General features: G+C 36.3%; 1 long non-coding RNA gene across 1 annotated transcript in view; it reads right to left on the reverse strand.

Annotated features, from left to right (window-relative positions):
• LOC118761764 overlaps positions 1–10711 on the reverse strand; it is a 10937-nt gene extending 226 nt beyond the window's left edge. Inside the window, exons 1-2 of the long non-coding RNA XR_004997621.1 lie at positions 10692–10711; positions 4240–4245 (exon numbers count right to left, since the gene is read on the reverse strand). This is a non-coding gene — a long non-coding RNA (uncharacterized LOC118761764). The remainder of the gene's footprint in view (positions 1–4239; positions 4246–10691) is intronic.
• Positions 10712–16242: the final 5531 nt, after the last annotated feature.

Raw genomic sequence — 16242 nt, forward strand, 5'->3', positions numbered from 1 at the left:
TAAGTAACAATGATGTACAGTGTCAATTCTTTACAGCTGTTTCAAGCAGCCATTTATATACATATATATATATATATTATATATATATATATATATATATATATATATATATATATAAAAACAATCTAAATATACAACCAAAGATGCTTTAAAATACATGGCGTATTTTATAGTTACGCCTGTTCAAATATCATAAAAGTATGAAACTATTGGTAGCTCTTTCGGTTGTGTATTTAATTTGATATTTATCTCTCACTAAATGAAGAGCTTTTTTTTGCTGATTCTAACTCTATTGAATCTTTAAACTCTCTCTCTCTCTCTCTCTCTCTCTATATATATATATATATATATATATATATATACATATTTAATAAGTAACAATGATGTACAGTGTCAATTCTTTACAGCTGTTTCAAGCAGCCATTTATATACATATATATATATATAATATATATATATATATATATACATACATATACATATGGGTTCCAATGGAAAGCGTGTCAAGAAAGAAGATACCATCACTCCAAAGCTCTTTACGACATGTCTAGAAATAGTCATCAGAGAAATTAACTGGACAGGTGATGTGAACATGAACGGCAAGCAACAAACACACCAGCAATTCATTGATGACATCGTACTCATCACTGAAACCACACAACAGCTGCAGACCATACTGGCCGAGCTGGGCATTTGTAGCTTAGCAGTAAGCCTTAAAATGAGCTGCATGGAAACAGAATATATGGGGTCAGAAGATGTAGCACGAAGCCAAATAGAGGTGGGAAGTGAAGAAATGGGGAACATAAAGGAGTACTTCTCCTTAGGGCACACGGAGAACTCACACCCAGATAGGGAAGCTGAAATCTCAAAGAGAATAAGGAAAGGATGGAATGCCTTTAACTCAATAAAGGATGCTCTTGAAATGAAGTTGGATAATACCATAGATGCCAAACTCTTCAACGGCACCATCCTTCTTGTGTTCTTGTATGCAAGTGAGATGTGGGCAACAAGGAAGAGGATAGAACATCAATTCACTGAAACACATGGAAAGACTGGTGTGAGGAATATCATGATGAGAGCATGTTTGAGATGAGATAATTGAAGAACGGAATGGAGTGAATGATGTGATCTGAGAATACTGAAAATACAAGTTCCACTGAGTTGGTCATGTCACAAGATTCACAGACAACAGGTGGACCCATGCAGATGCCAAGAGGCATCGAAGTGATCGGAAAAGGCCCCTTGGAAGGCCTCCACGCTGATGCGAAAATGATTTTTAACTAAGTAATTTGCGTTCAAGATGAGAAAGAATAATACAATCAAGACGGAACTGGAAATGCACTGTGGCCAGTGGGATGTAACAGCATCTGAGGGTCTGGTCAATACTATGAGATATAAAAGGTAAAGACCCCTTTCAGTCACGAAGGATTGCACATAGGAAGTTCCCCTTTGAGGCACAAGTCTGGGCAAAGTTGTTTATGGAAGACCAACAGTCGCCCATGCATATCCAGCTTCCCATCTCCATGCCATCAGCATTATCCAAGACAAAGGTGAAGGGGCCAATACAGTTTGGCACCAGTGACATCACAACTCATTTCTACAGGTGAGTGAACTGGAGCAATGTGAAATAAAGTGGCTTGCTCAAGAACACGCATACACAGCCTAGTCCAGGAATCGAACTCACCACCTCATAATTGTGAGCCTGACACTTTAACCACCAAGCCATGCACCTTCACAGAAGTTGCCCACAGGGGGTTACAAATATTTGAACACAGTACCTCACAAATTTCAAGTTGTGCTCTGTACCATTAAGCTAAGCAGTTTCAACCCTGAAAGGATGAAAGGCAAAGAAAACCTCAGTGAAATTTGAACCCTGAATATGAAGACAGACCAATTACTAGTTAGCATTTTGCCCAGCATGCTAATGATTCTGCCAGCTCACCACCTTAATAATGATAGTAATAATAATAATAATAATAATGATAATAATAATAATGACAATAATAAAAATAGCATCAAAAATAATATATACTGATAATAATAATAAAGTTGTTTAATCACCAGAGTTTGGTTTTTACTTGCAAAAAATATTTTTTCTATAAATATTATTATCATTATCATAATAATCATTATCATTACTATTAATATTATCATCACCATCTTCACCATTATTATTATTATTATTATTATTATGATTCCCATTATTAATGAAACGATATTATAACGATGGTAATATTTTAAGGGATCAGTTTGTTGAAAAGATAAAAACTAATTATTTTCCCATAAATCTTGTTTCCGACAGCAGTTTGTCGCATTAAACCCAAATCCTCTACAATTTCTCCATAAAACATCAACCATTATCCATACAATCATCATCATCATCATCGTCGTTATCGTAATTATTACTATTATTGTAATTATTATCATTAATGCCATCATCATCACTCTCAGAGGATGAGGAGAGGGCACGTGCCCTAGTGGTCAGGGCAACCATGGTTTTGTGAGGCTTCAGTGAGCTGCCCTTAGAAGTCTCCCTCTTTTGGAGAATTATTCATTATTGAAATTTCTATTTGCTGTTGCTCTTTTCACACAACTCCTTTATGCAAGGAATCCCACCTGTCTCACCCTCAACCAATTCCAATGGTTGCTGAAAACCTTTAGGATTTAATAATGAAAGCATTATTATTATTATTATTATTATAACTATTATTATTATTATTACTTTTATTATTATTATTACTGTTATTATTATTATTATCATTATTACGGTGGTGTGCTAACAGAACTGTTAGCATGCTAGATGAAATACTTAACAGTATTTTATCAGTCGCTACGTTCTGAGTTCAAATTGTGCCTAGGCCGACTTTGCCTTTTATCCTTTCAGGGCAGATCAAATAAGTACCAGTTACATACTGGGGTTGATGTAATCGACTTAATCCCATCCCCCAAATTTGAGACCTTGTGCTTCCAGTAGAAACCATTATTATTATTATTATTATTATTATTATATTATTATTATTATTATCATTATTATTATGTCGGTGAGCTGGCAGAATTGTTAGCATGCTGGACAAAATGCTTAGCAGTATTTTGTCATCCATCGCTACATTCTGAGTTCAAATTCCGCCAAGCTTGACTTTGCCTTTCATTCTTTCGGGGTTGATAAATTAAGTACCAGTTATGCACTGGTGTTGATGTAATCGACTAGTTCTCTCCCCTAAATTTCAGGCCTTGTGCCTCTAGTAGAAAGGATTATTATTATTATTATTATTATTATTATTATCATTATTATTATTATCATTATCGAGTGAGAGAGCAGTGCATGCCATCAAAGTGACACTGGGGTAAAATATACGAAGCCCAGTATACCCATCATAGCTACCCATCTGATAAGGACACACCAGGCATATGCATACATCACAACCATATGTGTGTGACATGGTGATTTCAAATCAAGAGAAACAGCACCTGAGCACCTGACCTTGCAGGTGGGGCCAAGTAAGAATTTTCTTCAGGTTGAGTGGCCCATCTCACTCAAACACTCCCTGAAAAAGTTTAAGGATGATGAACAAAGCACCCATGTTTCCAGACGTGAATTATTTAAACCCCAAAGAATTCCTCTCAACACATGGTAGCCTTGATGCTCCCGCACTACGTCTGCTCATGATCAGAGATGCACATATTGTCAGCCACCAAGGGACATGCTCAACTGGTTAAGGCCAAACAAAAGACAAACAAATCTGTGGTATTGAGTAGAATATTTGCTGTAGCCCATCTTTTATACCAAGACAAAACAATGTACATGATAACACTTCCAATCAGTTCAGATCAGAAGTCATGAGAACCATTACCTGGTACTGCATCAGGGCATTTATCATCATCATCATCATCATTATCTTCATCATCATTGTTATTATTATTATTATTATTATTAGTAGTAGTAGTAGTAGTAGTAGTATATGAGTTTAGTAAGCAGTATGTGTTTCTCTTTAATGTACTCAGTGTTTGAAATGTAGAAAAAGTTTCACAATACAAATTTGAAATCCTGGAAAACGGGGTTTGGAGATTAAGTTAATGTGTTTGGTTTATTTGATCAGAAAGGGACAGATTTAAACCGAAACTCTATTCCTTTATTCCTAGATTAATGGTACATAATATATACAATGAATGGAATACACAGAGGGGAAGACTTGAAACCTAACAATACAAAAGCAGTTAATATAGTCCGTCCTTGGTTACGTATGTCTCTTTAATTAATAATACAAATAGCTTGAGGGAGAAACATGAAAATAGGGACATTTTATAAACATTATTATTGAATGCATAATTGAAATGGGAGCAAGACAATATACAGCAGTAAAGAATGATTTTATCTCTTATATTTGTATGTAATGAATATGTACAAGATATATATATATATATATATATCTGTAAATGCAATATGTGATAATTATATATATATATATATATAATATATATATAGACACATACATATATGCTTGTGTGTGTATATACATATATGTACAGGTGAATGCGCACAAAAATTAATAATAATATAGAAACACACACAAGTGAGTGTGCGTGTGTGTGTAAATATATATATATACACATTCACAGGTAGAGATTTAATATATATATAAATATATATATACATACACACACACAAACATATATATACATACACACAACATATATATATATATACATGCACACCAACATATATATAAATATATATATATATATACACCAGCATATATATATATATATATATATATACACACAAACATAAATATATATATAGACACATATATATACATACACACAAACATATATACTCACACATACACACATAGACACAAATATATATACAAACACACACACACACAAACATTATATATACATATGACATATCAACATATCTATATATATATACATATATATACACACACACATAAATACACACACACACACATATATATATACATACACACACATATATATATATACACGTACGCACACACATACACACACACACATATATATATATAATATATACATGCACACACACACACACATATATATATATATATACACACCATACACACACACACAAACATTATATGTATATACACATGATGTATCAACATGTCTCCTGTTTATAGGCTCAATAAAATTTTCTAAACAGAATCAATCAGGATATTTGATCAAAGGTATTTGAGAGCGGTTAATAGTCTCTTTCTTCTAAACATTCCATAAATTATCAAAAAGGAGAAGAAAAGAAAAAACAACAAGAGAGAGAGAGAGAGAGAGAACGTACTGAAACTTTATAACAAAAGTGCAATAAAAGAGCTACTTTTATTATTTTATTGCCAGTAATATTACATTTAAGATATATATATATATATATATATATATATATATATATATATATACAAACATTTTTATTAATATTAAGTAAAAGCATAAACCTCAAAGTCCTTGAGTCACTCTGTTGCTTCCTCTAAATATTAAATATATATATATGTATTTAATATATATATGTATAAATAAATAATATATATATATACACACACACATATATACGTATTTATTTATTAATATATATATATTTATTTATAATAAATAATATACATTAATAAATATGTACATATGTATATATATATATATATATATATATATATTATATATATATGTGTGTGTGTGTGTGTGTGTGTGTGTGTGTTTGTGTATAGGTATAAGCATGGTTGTGTGGTAAGAATTTTGCTTTCTGACCACATGGGTCTGGGTTCAGTCCCACTGCGTGGCACCTTGGGCAAGTGTCTTCTACTATAGTCTCAGGTGCCTTGTGAGTCGATTTGGTAGATGGAAACTGAAGAAAAACCTGTTGTGTGTGTGAGTGTGTGTGTGCATAATAATAATAATAATAATAATTGTGTACAGTGCTCAGGTGCACTACAACTCATCTAAAGTGTATATATAATCAGGTGTAGTTTCGGCGGATTTCGGAAAGCATGAGGGCCTTAAAAGATGCAGTGTGTGTGTGTGTGCACGTGCATCTTTGCATCTGTGTTATCACCCCATCACTACTTGACAACCAGCATTGGTGTGTTTATGTCTCTGTAACTTAGTGGTTCGGCAAAAGAGACCAATATATATATATATGTGCCCAGTCTTAAAAAGAGAAGTACTGAGGTAGATTTATTCAGCCAAAACATTCTTCAAGGTGGGACACCAGCATGGCCGCAGTCTAATGTCTGAAACAAGTAACAGGTAAAAGATACAGATAGATAGGATGTAGGTGATGTAGGTGCAGGCATGGCTGTGTGGTACGAAGTTTGTTTCCCGACCGCATGGCTCCGGGTTCAGTCCCACTGTGTGCCGCCTTGGGTAAGCCTTGTGAGTGGATTTGGTTGATGAAAACCGAAAGAAGCCCATCATGTGTGCGTGTGTGCGTGTATGTATGTGCGTGTTCTATCGCTGCTTGTCGACTGGTTTTGGTGTGTTTGGGCCTCCATAACTTAGCAGTTTGGCAAAAGTGACCAACAAAATAAGTACCAGGCTTTGAGAAAAATTAAGTCCTGGGATCACTCCGTTTGACTGAAGGCAGTGCCCCAGCATGGCCACAGTCTAATGACTGAAACAACTAAAAGAATAGAAGAGAAAAGACTTGGTAACATGGCTGCGTGGTTAAGAAGTTTACTACCCAACCTCGTGGTTTGGGGTTCAGTTCCATTACATGGCACTTTGAGTATTTTCTTCTATAGAACCCACACTGACCAAAGGGACTTGAGTGCAGCAAAATCCAAGAGGGAAAAGCAGGGATCCAACTGGAGGGAAGATGAAATTAGGGTTAGCCTAGAGCTGAGAACAGCAGAGAGAAGTTGTCAATGGTCTTTGCGCCAAAATTTCAGGCCTTGTCTTTATAGTCACCGTGACCACCATGACCAACCAGGCTATCAGATGTTGCTACACATCGCTGGTCACAATGCGCTTTGCATTGTTTTAGCCTTCAAATGATGCCACCTCGCTGGCTAAGTGAGCAGGCCAACAGAAGAAAGAGTGAGAGAAAGTTGTGGCGAAAGAGTACAGCAGGGATCGCCACCATCCCCTGCCGGAGCCTCATGGAGCTTTTAGGTGTTTTCGCTCAATAAACACTCACAACGCCCGGTCTGGGAATCGAAACTGCGATTCTACAACCGCGAGTCCGCTGCCCTAACCACTGGGCCATTGCGCCTCCACGTGTTTATAGTAGAAAGGGTTATTATGTAACGCACAAAGTCTCCCTTGTCTGTGTTTGTCTTGCTACAAAATAAGTTGTTTGCCTGACATTTGGTGCCATGGTGGAGCTACAGTTAATTCCTTATATATAATTTAGCGAAATTCCTATGAAACCGACAGCAAACTGGAATATTCTCTGTGGATTAATGTCGATTTATGGAACAACAATAGGAACAGAATAAAATTCTATAGGATGATCAGGAATTTATCTAAGAGATGCGAAACTATTTGTGTTCAGTGATTTGGAAGAGCAGATTCTTACAGACATTTCCAAACATCCTGGTGATTCCAACTCATTTATAAATGAATGAATGGCAAGTGAGTGTTTACACATGCACAAAGAGATAAACACACACACACACACACACACCACACACACACACACATGTATATATACATAAAAGAGGGCATTAAAACGATACAAAGACATACACACACACACAGAGATATATGCAAACACACACACACACACAGATACATACATATACACAAATTTCCATGGATTCACACTGGTGTAAACTGCAATGACATTATAGATGTACTCAATACTGGCTGAGAGTATGGAATAATGTTTCCACCAGGAATTTCTCGTTCTTCATCCGCAGACCTGAGAATGAAGAATGACATAATCTGAATCGAGATTCACACAACTTTAGATCTAATTAAATGCTCAGATATATATCTGAGATATATATACCAGAACATCAACGTCCATTTGTCCATGCTGGCATGGGTTGGCCAGTTCAACTAGAGCTAGCAAGGTGGGGAGCTGCATCAGAAGCCAGTCTGATTTGGCATGGTTTCTACAGCTCGATGCCCTTCCCAATGTCAACCACTTTAAAGAGTGTGTTGGGTGCTTTTACATAGCACCACATGAGTACTGTGGAGACACATGGCTTAGTGGTTAGGGTGTCAGCACCATGATCGTAAGATTGTGGTTTCGATTCCTGGACCGGGCAACGCGTTGTGTTCTTGAGCAAAACACTTCATTTCACTTTGCTCCAATCCACTCAGTTGGCAAAAATGAGTAACGCTGTGATGGACTGGCATCCCATGCAGCTGGGGAACACATACACCACGGAAACCAGGCCCACGAGCCTGGCTAGGCTTTAAAAAGGGCGCATTTATTTGTGGAGGCACAATGGCCCAGTGGTTAGGGCAGTGGACTTGCGGTCGGAGGATCGCAGTTTCGATTCCCAGACCAGGCGTTGTGTGTGTTTATTGAGTGAAAACACCTAAGCTCCACGAAGCTCCGGCAGGCTTCTTAACCACACACATACCGTACAGAATACATGAATTGAGTTCTCACTTTATTTTTGCTATCAAGGTCCCCTGCAAATTGTTTGGAACAGTAAAGCTCCTAACTCCATCATCAACATTTATTGAGATTCACAGTCTCATCTTCAGGAAGAAATGATGTTGGAGTATGTTACTATCTCTTTATACATCATCTGTCAAATGTTTGGTTCTGTTTGTGGCAAGTGTATATCAACTGTATGTCTATTTTGGTATTGTGCAATGAATCATTCTTCAATCATTAATCACGTTTTTGTAGAGAATTCAGTAGAGTATATATGTGTTGTCCACTAAAATGTTTCCTATCTAGTTGAATTTTGAGTTGTGTAATATACTGTATTGCAATTGGTACTTGTTTTAAGTAAATGATCAGCTTGTAGGGAGATAGTCATTCATGTATGGCCAATATAACAGTCTGAGTTGTGAAGTTTACAACTTTTATATTTACAGTTGAATTTTCAAATTTAAAATCACATTGGTCACTAGTAGTTTGTCCTCAGGTTTTCAAGTTTATAGCTTATCATATCTTAGCACAGCCCCTAACCTCGCTCCTGCTCCTAAGGATCATCAGTGAACCTTGGTTTAGTTCTAATGATCCAAAAGAAATGACCATTAAATTGTTGCTTAATCCTCAAGCATTCAGATTAGCTATCAAATATGGTTGGAATTAATCATGCATTATCTCATAGCTTTGAGATTTTGATGTGATTTTCTTTTTAGAATGACTTTGTAAGACAGGTGTGAGAAGCCAGATCTGGTCAATTTGATCATAAAACAGGCAGAATATTTGAGCCTGATCTGGTTCGCCGGTCCTTAGACAAAATCGTCCAACCCATGCCAGCATGGAAAGCAGACTTTAAACGATGATGATGATGATGATTATTATATGGCTGGTTAAAATGCTAAAGAGTTAGAGTCATTTCAAATGTTTGGTCTCCACTGTACCCTGGTAACTCATTACATGTTGTTATAGACTGGATTTGGTCCTCAGCTTTCCATTCAGCATTTCTCAAAACAAAAGCCTTGCTTCCAAAGGCTCCGCGATCCATCACCAATAAGGCACCAGTTAGCTGAACCCACATTAAATGGCAGCACAAGATGTTGATTGGTCAAGCCAAGCCTACAGTGAAAGACATACCAAGTACCAGACAGTGAGGTTTGAACATGGAACCACATGGCTACAAACTAAACATCTAAGCCACACAGCCATGCTTACATACCTATATAGTGGACTCTCCCATCACAAAAAAAAAATCGGATGAGCAATCCACAGCAATTTCTTGCTGAATAATCTGCACAGATGGTTAGCTTATAGTGATCAAATGTATGTTGTTCTTTCTCAAACCATGCCTGGCTCATAAAGGCCAGTTTATGAGTTTCTGTGGCATATAGGTTCCCCACCCGGATGGACGCCGGTCTGTTGCAGGTGAGCTGCAAGATGCAGGAAGAAAGAGTGAGAGAAAGTTGTGGCGAAAGGGTCAGCAGAAGTTCACCATTACCTTCTGCTGGAGCCGCGTGGAGCTTAGGTGTTTCGTTCATAAACACACACATCGCCCGGTCTGAGATTCGAACCCACGATCCCTCAACCGCGAGTTTGCTGCTCTAACCACTAGGCCATGTGCCTCCACATCAAATGTATGTGCTGCACATTAACCTCACTCCTTCCATCGAATCAACATTTCCTCCATGGGTGCACAGTGTGCCACATGTCAGATGTCGAAGTGACCACAGAGCAACGTGAAATGAAGTAGACAGATAAAGGATAATGACAATGATGATGGTGATGATGGTGATGACACAATGATGACAACAATGATGATGATGATTATGATGATATATAAGACAATGATGATGACAACAATTAGAAGACTATAATTAAAAAAGAAAAAAACTGCTCAAAAGCACAGTGCACTACGCAGCCCAGGGATTGAAACCACAATCTTACAATTGTGAGTGCAACAAACTAATCACTTGACCATGTCTGTGTGTGTGTACACATACACACATATGTATACACACACACACATACACATTCAGATGTACATGTATGTATGCACATGTATGCAAGTTGTTAGCAACTTAATATGATGTAAACACACACATATATACACACACACACATAAGTATGTATCTATGTTGTATTGTATACATGTGTTACCAACAGACTGCAGTTAATGCAGTTTCATATGTACATGTCTGTGTGTGTGTGTGTGTGTACACATGTGCTAGCAATTTTACACACATATACGCATGCATACACACGGGAGGGTGGGAGAGAAAGTGTCTATGTATGCATATGTGTGTGTGTATATGTATGTATGTATATATATATATATATATGCTACCAATTTTACACACCTAATAAAATGCATTTCATTTTATACACACATACACACATATGAAAGAGAGAAAGTGTGTCTATATGCATACAAATATATATACATACATACATACATACATATATATATATATACACACACACACACATACATAATTATATGTTACAAATTTAACACACCTAATATGCATTATACATACATACATATATATATATATATACACGTAACAAATGTAACATACCTAATAAGATGTATTTCATACACACATACACACGTCTATATATTATATATATCTGTGAATATATATATATATATATATACATACACACACACACACACAGAGTATTTGAATATAACTCTATGTGTGTGTGTTACCAATTTAACATAGCTAATAAGATGTATTTTTATCATGGAATCCATGAAGTAACAGAAATTCTGCAGAATATTATTACACCACCATAGTAGAGGATGGAACCGTTCCAAGTTCTAAGCAATGGAAGAGTCCAATTATAGTAACACTAAAATACAGAAGTATCAATAAAGCCATTTTATTGATCTTTTCGCACAAAGCTCATTTTTTTTTACTTTAGCTATCGTTTTTGTTAATTCTTTTTTGGGGGTGTTTTTTTTTGTGTGTGTATGTTTTCTCTCTATGCATGTCGCATTAAATAATGAAAACAGAAGTAGCAGACCAAATAGCATTGGTAGCAAACAGACCGTGGAAGCAGCTAAGATGTAGGGTACCTATTTACGGCCAGGTGGACAGAGCTAGAGAAAGTTTTGTTTATGAGATTTTGTGTCTGTGACTGCCTTAGTATTACAACGGTTCAAGTTGTAGAAACAGGGCTGCGCGGTTAAGAAGCTTGCTTTGTAACCATGTAGTCTAGTAGTTTTGAGTTCAATTCCACTGTGTGGTACCTTGGGCAAGTGTCTTCTATTATAACCCCAGGTCAACCAAAGACTTGAAGGAATTTGGTAAACAAGGCGAGCTGGCAGAAACATTAGCACGCCAGGCGAAATGCTTAGCGGTATTTCGTCTGTTTTTACGTTCTGAGTTCAAATTCCGCCGAGGTCGACTTTGCCTTTCATCTTTTCGGGGTCGATAAATTAAGTACCAGTTACACACTGGGGCCAATGTAATCGACTTAATTTGTTTGTCTGTCCTTATTTGTCCCCTCTGTGTTTAGCCCCTTGTGGGTAGTAAAGAAATAGGAATTTGGTAAACAGAGACTGTGTGGAAGCCACACATAAAGATATGGAGATGAACACCAATTTCTCTGTGATCAGGTTGAAAAATTGTTAAGATATTTTAACATGAAACCAATGGTAGCCTTAATATACAAATAAATAGTCTTTATCCACCAATGCCATGTTGAGTACTCATTCTCAATGTTCAACATTACATGTATAAGTGTATGCTGGACCACTGAACTCTATACATTTTTTCATTCTCTCTCTGTTTATTTCCCCTGTCTATTTCCTGCTGAAGAGTGTAGGCTCGAAACATAAAACACTTATTCATCTTTCCCAAGCATCAAACTAATACATTTGCATGTTGTTCATACACCTGTCTTTATCTTTTGTTTTTCTATAAATTTCAACTATATTATTATTATTATTATTTGTTTCTCAACTCAGTATTTTCTTTTTAATCTTTGTACTTTATCGGTCTCTTTTGCCAAACTGTTAAGTTACATAAACACATCAACACCAGTTGTCAAGCAGTGGTGGGGGACAAACACAAAGACACACACACACACATAAATATACCAGGCACGTGCCATCAGTAATAACTCAGGTCAGGTAGTTGGTGACCTTTATGTAGTAAAACACAAAAAATAAGCGAAACACAAGCACGCAACTGAGTTGAAGGCAGATTTACTTCTGCCTTTATAGCATATATAGAAAATGATGTTGTAGGAGTGTACGCAGCATGTGTACTACAGCAGAACTATGTGTAGCTTAAATACAGAGATTGAAAGGTAGGAGAGCATTATGCCTACCATGAGTGGCTGTGTGGTAAGTAGCTTGCTTACAAACCACATGGTTCCAGATTCAGGCCATTTTAGTGTCTATGATGGAAACCATTTCGGCAAATCAATTAACTTTTTCTGCTGAGAAAATCATGGATTATACTTGCATTCCTGCCAGATCTATTCCAATGGCACCTTGGGCAAGTATCTTCTACTATAGCCTTGGGCCAACCAAAGCGTTGTGAGTGGATTTCGCAGATGGAAACCTGTAACTTAGCAGTTTGGCAAAAGAAACTGACAGGATAAGTACTAGGCTTACAAAGAATAAGCCCTGGGGTCGATTATTTTGACTAAAGGCGGTGCTCCAGCATGGCTGCAGGCAAATGACAGAAACAAATAAAAGAATAAAAGAATCTGCAAAAAAATAAATTATTTTGCATTTTATGCATAGTAATTAGAGAAACCACCATAGATTTATTGAATTAGGTGCATATTTTGCCATAAAAGGAAAATGTTGCTATCAACCTACCTTGCCTACCCAGGTGGCACGTCCCTGGTATATACATATACATATATATACACACACACACACACATATATATATATATACATACTGAATCCAGAACACGTGTGATTGGGAAGCAAACATCTTACCATACAGCCATACCTGCACCTATGTGTGTGTGTATGCATGTGTATGTGATTTTGTCTTCTTCACAACACATCGCAGCAGTGATGAGACAATGATTGATGATGACAATGCTGGTGATGACGATGGTGGAGGTGGTGATGGTGATGGTGGGTCACGGTGGTGATGATGATTATGATGATGATGGTGGTGAGGGTGATGACGACAGCAGTAATGGTGATGATGATAATGGTAGTGATAATGATGATGATGGCAATGGTGGTGATGATGATGGTGATGAAGTCGACAGTGGTGATGGTGATGACGGGAGCGGTAGTGATGACAATAATGCTGGCTTTAGGCCATGCATTTCATGTGGCATCTTGGAGAGTACAAATGGTATAAAAATAGACCAGCAGAGAAAGGGGGAGAAAGGGAGAGAGAGAGGGAGAGAGAGAAAGGGGTGGGGGAGAAAGAGTAAAAGTTGTAGAGTGTGATGTGCTGGAAACTTTCTTGAATTACTATTGGACCGTTAACATTATTATTATTATTGCTGTTGTCATCATCATCATCATCATCATTATTATTGTTGTTGTTGTTGTTGTTGTTGATGGTGTGAAACGTTTGAAGTATTGATCCAACTGTGTCATGTTAATGTTAAACAGAAGCACTATTGACATTTTGTTAAATTCATTTGTTTCAACTTTCTCGCAACACATTACCCAACACTCTGCTCTGCCCTCTCTCTCTCCTCTCTCTCTCTCTCTCTTCTCATCTCTTCTCATCTCTTCTCTGGTGGTATTTTGGTGGCTGACTCCAAGAACAACAACAATAATAAAAATAATAATAATAACGATAATAATAATAATAATCACGTACATCTTCTCACCAACCTCAAAAAGTGTAGAAGTTTTTATGCTTAATTTTTGGGAGGTTTTTTTGTTTGTTTTCGGGAGGTTTTTTTTTTTTTTATGTTCAGAAATGGTGAATTTACCATCTTCGTTTTCCAATGTCAATGTTAGTATAATTAACGCAACACATTTCAGATGATGTTAGATATTTTTTTTTTCTAATTTTGGTTGCTTGTTTGATTTTTTTTTATCATCTTTTTAAACTTTTGAGAAACGATGAGAAAAAGAAAAGGAAACAAAAACAAAAAACACACAAAAAATAAGAAGAAGGAAATCAATTTTTCCTTTCATGTATGGCCGACAGGGTATGTGCTCAACCTTGACTTTTGCAGCATTACATGGATGACTGATTAATTCACCCAGCCTTGCTACATAGAAGGGTGAGCGGTGGGGCTGAGGGGTATAGAATTAAACATTTAACCCTTTTAAAGACAAAGCATATAAATGTTTCTCAAAGAAAAGAATGAAACATAACCAGTTTCAAAAGACAGAAAACAGAATATAGTTATTCATCATCATCATCATCATCATCATCGTTTAATATCCGTTTTCCATGCTAGCATGGGTTGGACGGTTCGACCGGGGTCTGGGAGGCCAGGAGGCTGCACCAGGCTCCAGTCTGATCTGGCAGTGTTTCTACAGCTGGATGCCTTCCTAACACCAACCACTCCATGAGTGTAGTGGTGCTTTTTATGTGCCACTGGCACAGCGGTCATAGGAGGCTGGTAACGGCCACGATCGGTTGGTGGTTTTTATGTGTCACTGGCACAGGGGCCAGAGGAGGTTCTCACATTCACACACTCATTGCAGCAGTCCTTCAGTTTTTCTAAACCCTGTAAAAGAACTTGATAGGTTCAGCCTTCAGTCAGGCCTTTCGTGACACCCTTAAAGCCAGGAACTTTCCAGCAATCCCTCGTACACATGTATACAACAAACACAACCACAGATCCGTAAATGCAATTATTAAATCCCATCAATACACTAATTGATGAAATATTTCAACAACACACTCACTCACACACACACACACACACACAAAAGAAGAGGCTTAAAGACAGAGCGACATCATAAGCTGAGAGCTTAAGAGAAGATATCACAGAATGGTACCAATATTTCTGCGTTCTAAGCACAGGAATATAAAACACAGTGGTTCCCTATTTCACAGAGTTACAGACACAGGAATATTCAATGGCTTTGAAAGATGCCATGAAAGTGTAAAATACACACAGACACACACCTACATAAATATACATATATACACACATATACATGCATATATATATATACATACACATATATTCATACACATACATATATATGCATATACATACACATACATATACATATATATGCATATACATACATATATATATATATGCATATACATACATATACATATATACATATGTATACATACACATGTATATGCATACACAAACATATATATACATATATATACATACACATATTCATATATATACATATACATATGCATACATATACATACATATACATATATATGCATATACATACATATACATACATATATATGCATATACATACATATACATATACAGACATATATATGCATATACATACATATATATTTACATACACATATATATATATATGTAAATACACATATATAAGCAAGTATACAAACATATAGATACATATATACACATACATACGTACATGTATACATACATTTGTAATGTATACACACATACATACCTACATACATACATTTGTAATGTATACACACATACATACCTACATACATATATATATATATATATATATATATATATATTTAT

Source organism: Octopus sinensis, unplaced genomic scaffold (genome assembly GCF_006345805.1).
Source record: "Octopus sinensis unplaced genomic scaffold, ASM634580v1 Contig17140, whole genome shotgun sequence".
NCBI lineage: Eukaryota > Metazoa > Mollusca > Cephalopoda > Octopoda > Octopodidae > Octopus > Octopus sinensis.